We start from the raw sequence: 8281 nt of genomic DNA on the forward strand, positions 1-8281 counted from the left end.
AACATTTCTCGACTTTATAACTACCTTTTACCTCTATTTTTCTTTGTCTTAAAATCTATTTTGTCTGCCATTTACAGAGTTTCACTTTAAATTATTGCTTGCTGAATGTATCTTTTTTTTTTCTTTCTGAATGTGTCTTTGTTTTATCCTTCCACGTTCAAACTGTATCCTGAAATTTTAGGTGAGTCTTTTATTTTTTAATTAAGATTAGAAATCTGGTCTTTTAAATGAATCTTTAATTATATTTTATAGTACTTTCATATTCTTGCAAATAAAATTAGGGAAAAATAATAATACAAAAAATGAGATCAATTTCCCCAGACATCACTAAAACACTCTGAAACTCATGTAACTAAGCACAAAAGATTTCTGCACTGTACATAACATTTTAAACCCAATTTAACTAACCAGTTTGTGCTTAATGGATGTTATTGAATACATTGTGTGTTTATTCTGTGGAGTATTGAATGCAAATTATCTTGACTCTCTATGCTTAATAATGAATACATACTATTGTAGAACTAAACAGAGAAATCACATGTTAAACATGGTAGGCATACTATCTAAATTGGATCTAGGAGTTAGTGCCCCTAGGTAACCTACAGAAACAGCCAGAAGATAAACCCACAGGAAAATAATATTAGCAAGAGATTAGACCTTATTGGAAAAACAGAGGAGATACTTCTGCAAAAAGAGGAAAACTTCCTTACTGAATTTACATAGAACTTCACATTTTTGCTGATACATATGTAGATATATGTTAGTTGGCTTTCATTTCAGATAATAATTTTTGATGAAACATATGCAAGTCATTACAAATACCTAAATTTTGAGAGCTCAGACAGGAGGAATATCTGTATGATTTCTACTATCTTATTTTTGTGCTTTCTCTGTATCCCATCTTATCTGTTTCTATTTTGGTTGTTTTACTTTTTTCAAAATATTGATTGGATAGTTTTCCTTACTCATTTTTCTCTCTATGGATTTGAAATTTAAGCCTTTTGCATCTAGTCTTTCATTGGTTACCTTAGCATTTCCAACTTGCCTAGGTATCAAAATCCAAAATTACAATTTTCACTGTTTTTAAACAATGATCTTATTAAACCTTTCAATCTGATCAAGTCCTCCTGATTTATATGTAATTATTGACTATCATAGTTCTACCCTGTTTAAACCAAAAGAAAAAAAAAAGTGTTGTTTGTGCATCTAATGCTGTTTATATTTATCCACATATTTACTGCTTTATTTGTCTTTCATTCTTTTGGGCACCTTCCATATGGAATTAGTTACCTTTTGTCTGGAATCCATCTTTTGAATTTTTTAAAATGTATATATCTTTTGTAACAAACTTTCACACTTTTCTTCATCTGACAGCATGCTTTTGTTTTGTTTCTTCAAATTTATTTTTGTTCACTATATAATTCTATATTGACATACATTTTCTCTCATCACACTAAATCATTCCACTGTTTTCTCTTTTTTTTATTTTATTTAACTTTACAATATTGTATTGGTTTTGCCATATATCAAAATGAATCTGCCACAGGTATACATGTGTTCCCCATCCTGAACCCTCCTCCCTCCTCCCTCCCCATTCCATCCCTCTGGGTCATCCCAGTGCTCCAGCCCCAAGTATCCAGTATCGTGCATCCAACCTGGACTGGCGACTCCTTTCATATATGATATTATACATATTTCTCAATTGTCAGCCTGATTATTTTCAAATTTGCTACTACCTCATTCTTTCACCTCTATTTCTAGAACTCTAAATATGTGAATTATATTAGAATTTTTTCTCTCTTCTACCCATCTCTTTTCTATTATATTTTCTCACTGTCCTACTTTAAGAATAAATTTCTGAGACCCATCATCTGGTACATCATCATCTGGATAATCTCATGAAATAGCTAATAATCCATTAAATCTAGCCACAGTTTTATTTCAATTTATTTTTTTAATTTCTGAAAGTTATATGTATTCTTCAAGTCTGCTTTTTAAAGTTTATAGTACTTTTCCTATATTTTCACACTCTCTTTTTAAAAGGAAATGTTTTAAGAATACTCAATTCAGCCATTTTATTGTCTGTCTGATAAATCCAGTATCTGGAAGATTTGCACCTTTGATTCAGCTGCTTACTCGGATGCTGCGCCTTCCTGTTGTCCTGCTTTCTTGACTGTCGGCAGTTTTGACAATAAGCCGCTTTTCTCTACGTGGCATCTGCTAGTATTTCTTGAGGCTTTGATGGTGGGTGGTATGTTTGCATGCGTTTCTTCCAGGCTCCCGAGGACACCTTTACACTGTAAGGCTGCTGACAGCCTTTGTGAGCCACTTGGATGACAGGCCTGCAGTCTGCAAATGCTGTGCTCTGGTTTGTTAAGAACAAATGGAGAAGCTTCCTTTCACATGAACCTAATGCCAGTTTCGAAACAGGTAATTTTTAATCAGTGTTCTTCCAATTCATTCTGTAGTCAAGGACTTAATGCACCGAGGTCCTATGCAGGGAGCAACATCTGTGTGACCCTGACCTTGAGTAGTTTTGCCACCTGCCACTACCTGCCCCCAAGCTGACACCCGTGAAAACTGAATTTCAAGCTCACTTAAACTGGACAAATATCTTCAAAGTGGTATCTCCACTCACCTGTCAGAATTCTTATTGTCATTAGTTTTGGGCCCCCAAGGGAGGCTGGATCGGGCTGGAAATTCTTTCATGATATCATCACAGAACATCAAAAGCATGTTTCCTTATTACTCCAGCTACTGTATACATGTGTGTGTGTGTGTGTGTGTGTGTGTGTGTGTGTGTGTGTATAAAAATATCTGCTCTCCACTGTCCCCTAAAAAAGTCATTAATTATCTGACATATAATGCCTATGTCTGAGGATGAAAGTATGTGTGTTGTGTGCTAAGTTGCTTCAGTTGTGCTAGCCTGCCAGGCTCTTCCATCCATGGGATTCTCCGGGCAAGAAAACTGGAGTGGGTTGCCATGCCCTCCTCCAGGGGATCTAAGATCCCCACCCAGGGACTGAAACCACATCTCTTACATCTCCTGCATTTACAAGCAGGTTCTTTGCCACTAGCACCACCTGTATATATGAGTGTGTAAAAACATCTGCTCTCCACTGTTCACTAAAAAGTCAATAATTATCTGACACATAACGCCTATGTCTGAGGATAAAAGTAAGGTATTTTATTTATTCAACAAACATTTGTGATAACCTACCATCTTCAGTCTATGTTGTTTCTATTTTTGTTGCCTTTGAATTCATAAAAGCCCCTTAAGAAGACCTTGTCCAAGGGACCTGGGACTCTTGACAGTACCACATAGAGGTTTTTCCTTCTCTTGGAAAGAAGATTAAATAAAATCCAGTGTCTTGTGACCTTTCCCTGAAGACAGACAATATAAAATGTCATCAAATTCCCTGCTATGTCTTTCTTTCTGTTTGCTTTCTTCTGTTTGCTTATCTTTGAAATTACGTTCGCTTGTGATTGATGTTTCTATAAAATAACTAGAGACAAACAAGCATCTCAGTGTCCCGAAGGAGGTAAGAAACTTGGGTTTAGCTGTGACTATCAGTCCCAATTCCTGCTTTGGGAATAGTGATAAAGGGATCTGAACACTCCCCATTTTGGACTAATCGCTCATTCCGGATATGGAGACAGCAGCTGAGAGATTAGAATAAAATGTTTTAAAAAAATTAAAAAAGGAAAAACATAGAACAGGAGGGAGAAACTCAGCCTATTTAGATCCATGTACATGAACATTTATTGAATATTTACTTCAGTTTGGGAGCAGCTAAAAACATATGAATCTATATGACTGAGCAACATTGGGCTTGCTGGTTAACCATGTTCCTTTATAAGAAAAAAGTTTTTAATAAATAGGTAAACACTTCAGCATGGTGTAACTCTTAATATTTTTCCTAAAATACTTTCCATATTTCCCATAAATTAGAAGCATCTATAAGCTATTGAACATTGACAGAGCACTGACAGGGTGCAGGGAACTTTGCAGAGATTATAAAACTTAGTTTATCTCCCAGTGATTCTTGTCTTCTATTTTGAAAGTGAGAAAAAGTGAGGGATAAAGAGACTAAATATTGTGCTGTTTACTTGTATGTTAAGTAGAGAAAGTATGGTTTAACCTAATCCAATAAATCCTCTCATTTTCCAGTATAATTCATAGCAGAAAAAAAATCTAGCATAAGTTACATCAATTTTATCTATACCAAAACTGGAACATCATTTAAGGAGAGTTAAAGAAACAGGAGTATTTTATAATTCAAATTTGAGAAACAGTTTTATTTTTCTTCAGAGTGACTCTCTTTTCCAGAGCAAGGAAGCTTAAGAAACTTAGTGGATCAGTGAAGGTAGAAATAAAGCTAATATTTTAGAGGTCCTATGCACTTGTGTGCCCATAACCAACTTGTATATGCATGTATGTCTTCCCAGGTGGTGCAGTGGGAAAGAGTTACACCTGCCAATGCGGGAGACAGAAGAGATGCAAGTTTGATCCCTGGATCAGAAAGATCCCCTGGAGTAGGAAATGACAACCTACTCCAATATTCATGCCTGCAAAGTTCCATGGACAGAGGAGCCTGTGGGCTACAGCCCATGGGGTTGCAAAGAGTTGGATACAACTGAGCAATTGAGCATGCACACATGCACACATCAAAATAAATACTAAGATTGGTGCAAAAGTAATTGCAGTTTTCATTGTTGAAATTTTCCATTTGATATTGGAATGCATTCTTAAATAAATGTGGTTATATTATACATCATTTTAACCTGCATTTCTCACTTTATGTTTTTTTTTCCTAATGATTCATTACTTGCTGTTTATTTTACATTTATTTTAACATCATGGAAATGATGTGAGATAAAAAGCAAATTTAAGTAATTTATTTAATGATGTTGCAATTTGTTCAGAGACAACTTGCAACATCAATGCACTTGGCCCAGGAACTGCTAAAGAACATACAGTGCAGTGGTGGTTCAAGAAGTTTTGCAACAGAGACCAGAGACTTGAAGGTAAGAAGCATGGTGGCTGGCCATAGGAAGACAACAACCAATTGAGAGCAATCACTGAAGCTGATCCTCTTAAAACTACACGTGAAGTTCCCCAAGAACTCAATGTTGACCATTCTAGTCATTCAGCATCTGAAGCAAATCGGAATGGTGAAAAAACTTGTACCTCATGAGCTGACTGAAAATCAAAAAAAGCGTCATTTTGAAGTATTGTCTTCTCTTATTCTATGCAATGACAGTGAGCCATTTCTTGATTGGATTGTGACGTGTGACCAAAAAAAAAAAAAATGGATTTTATATAACAACCAGCAATGACCAGCTGAGTGGTTGGACTGAGAAGAAGCTCCAAAGCACTTCCCAAAGCCAAACTGGCACCAAAAAAAAAGCATGGTCACTGTTTGGTGGTCTGCTGCCAGTCTGATCCACTAAAGCTTTCTGAATCCCAGAGAAACCATTACATATGAGAAGTATGCTCAGCACATCAACAAGATGCATCAAAGCTGCAATGCCTGCGGCCAACATTGCTCAACAGAAAGGGTCCAGTTCTTCTCCATGACGACACCTGAACACAGATTGCACAACCAACATTTCAAACATTGAGTGAATTGGGCTATGAAGTTTTGCTCTCTCCCATCACATTCACCTGACCTCTTGCCAACTGATTACCACTTCTTCAAGCATCTTGACAACTTTTTGCAGAGAAAATGCTTGTACAACCAGTAGAATGGGGAAAATGCTTTGCAAGAGTTCATCAAATCCTTAAGCACAGATTTTTACACTACAGGAATAAAAACAACTTATTTCTCATTCAAAAATATGTTGATTGTAATGGTTCTTATTTTGACTACTAAAGATATGTTTGACCCTAGTTATAATGATTTAAAATTTACAGTCCAAAACCGCAATTTTGTTTGCACCAACCTAGAGCTGGTGATTGCAACCATGAAATTAAGAGACGCTTACTCCTTGGAAGGAAAGTTATGGCCAACCTAGATAGCATATTCAAAAGCAGAGACATTACTTTGCCAACAAAGGTTCGTCTAGTCAAGGCTATGGTTTTTCCAGTGGTCATGCATGGATGTGAGAGTTGGACTGTGAAGAAAGCTGAGCGCCAAAGAATTGATGCTTTTGAACTGTGGTGTTGGAGAAGACTCTTGAGAGTCCCTTGGACTGCAAGGAGATCCAACCAGTCCATTCTGAAGGAGATCAGCCCTGGGATTTCTTTGGAAGGAATGATGCTAAAGCTGAAACTCCAATACTTTGGCCACCTCCTGCGAAGAGTTGACTCATTGGAAAAGACTCTGATGCTGGGAGGGATTGGGGGCAGGAGGAGAAGGGGATAACAAAGGACGAGATGGCTGGGTGGCATCACTGAGTCAATGAATGTGAGTTTGATTGAACTCCAGGAGTTGGTGATGGACAGGGAGTCCTGGTGTGCTGCAATTCATGGTGTCGCAAAGAGTCGGACACAACTGAGTGACTGAACTGAACTGAACTGAATACTATCTATAGAACATGTCTTTGATTCAGAAAAGAGAGATAAAAAACAAGCTTTGTCATAAAAAAAAAAATAGGTAAATGTATTCATGAATAACATGACAGCAAGAAAATGCAGTCACTTCATTCGTTCCAATATTTTCCCATCTGATAGATTTCTTTCTAACCGAGGACCATTGTTACATAAGAAAATTATTAGCCACTATAGTATATTCATATATTGTTAAGTGAAGTAAAGAAATATTGTCACTTTAATGTAAGATGGCACCCCACTCCAGTACTCCTGCCTGGCAAATCCCATGGACGGAGGAGCCTGGTAGGCTGCAGTCCATGGGGTTGCGAAGAGTCAGACACGACTGAGTGACTTCCCTTTCACTTTTCACTTTCATGCATTGGAGAAGGAAATGACAACCCACTCCTGTGTTCTTGCCTGGAGAATCCCAGGGACGGGGGAGCCTGGTGGGCTGCCATCTACGGGGTCACACAGAGTCGGACACGACTGAAGTGACTAAGCAGCAGCAATGTAGCTTTTATAACGCTATGATTACCACAAAAAAGATATGTGTTTTTATTAAAATTCTCAAAAAAGATGTAGCAATCCACAATGGAAATACTTACATTAAAATGACACTCAGACCAAATGTCCATGTTTGAACCTCTCATAAAATATCTCTAGGAAAGTGGTGAAAGGTGAGCTACAAACCACAGTTATTTTACTTTGCTCATTGGCATTTTATTACCATCAAAGGACTCCTGTATAAATTTATGTGGAATTAGATAAAGCTTGACTAAATCTGTGGCATCATTTCAAGGATCTATACAGTAATGCAACCATGAAAGAACGCCTCACAGCGCCTTCAGAACCCTGAGCCAACTGGCAGTTCATTTGCTTCAAGACTCTTTCACTGCCTCTTTCCTTTCTGTGATGGAGGCAGAAAATGTGCTAATTGTTAGGTAAAAATAATACTGATATTGTTCTAAATTTCTAGACTATTACTGACAGACATGCCTACTTATTTACCTTCTCTGATGTTTTAGACATTGAAATATTTTATTTTGAATGGGATAATTGTTTCTTTATGAATATCTAGCTTCATTTCCTCAGGCACATACTACAAACTGAAATTCTAAATATAGAAATAGATGATCTATACACCAACATATATTACCTGATAACAGGAGAAAAATTCCTTTCCTCAATATGCTCAAAGGCTGGCTTAAAAGGCCTCTCTGTAGTGGGGTTTCTCATCCTCAGCTCTGCTGGCATTTTGGGAAAAGGAACTTTTGTGGGGATTGTCCTACGTGTTGTCACGTTTATCAGCATCCTTGACCTCTACCCGTGGAACACCATGGCAATCCTCCCAGCACCTCTCTCACCAGCACTGCACCTACCAACAATGTCTCTAGGCATTGTGAGCAATTCTCATGAGCAAAGTCATTCTAGTGTAAAGAATTCATAGAGGAATGCATGATTTAAAAGTATATTAGTTGGCCTTGGATTATCAGGTTTAGATCATTTTCCTGTCAGTCTATGTTATGTACAGTTGAAGATTACCTTTCTATCATCTCTTGTTATGTATAAAATTCTGCTCTAAAGTTTTAGCTTTAGAAAAATTACAATGAACTGCAGGCTACATTACATAGAAAGAATAAATTGGAGTTTAGAGTTACTGTAAAAGCTATATTATAGAGGAAATTTGAGAGGCCCACTAGGGGCCGAGGTGAAGAAACATAAGTGTTATGTTGTGGAGTCATGAAG

This window comes from Bubalus kerabau, chromosome 9, assembly GCF_029407905.1.
Source record: "Bubalus kerabau isolate K-KA32 ecotype Philippines breed swamp buffalo chromosome 9, PCC_UOA_SB_1v2, whole genome shotgun sequence".
Classification (NCBI taxonomy): Eukaryota; Metazoa; Chordata; class Mammalia; order Artiodactyla; family Bovidae; genus Bubalus; species Bubalus kerabau.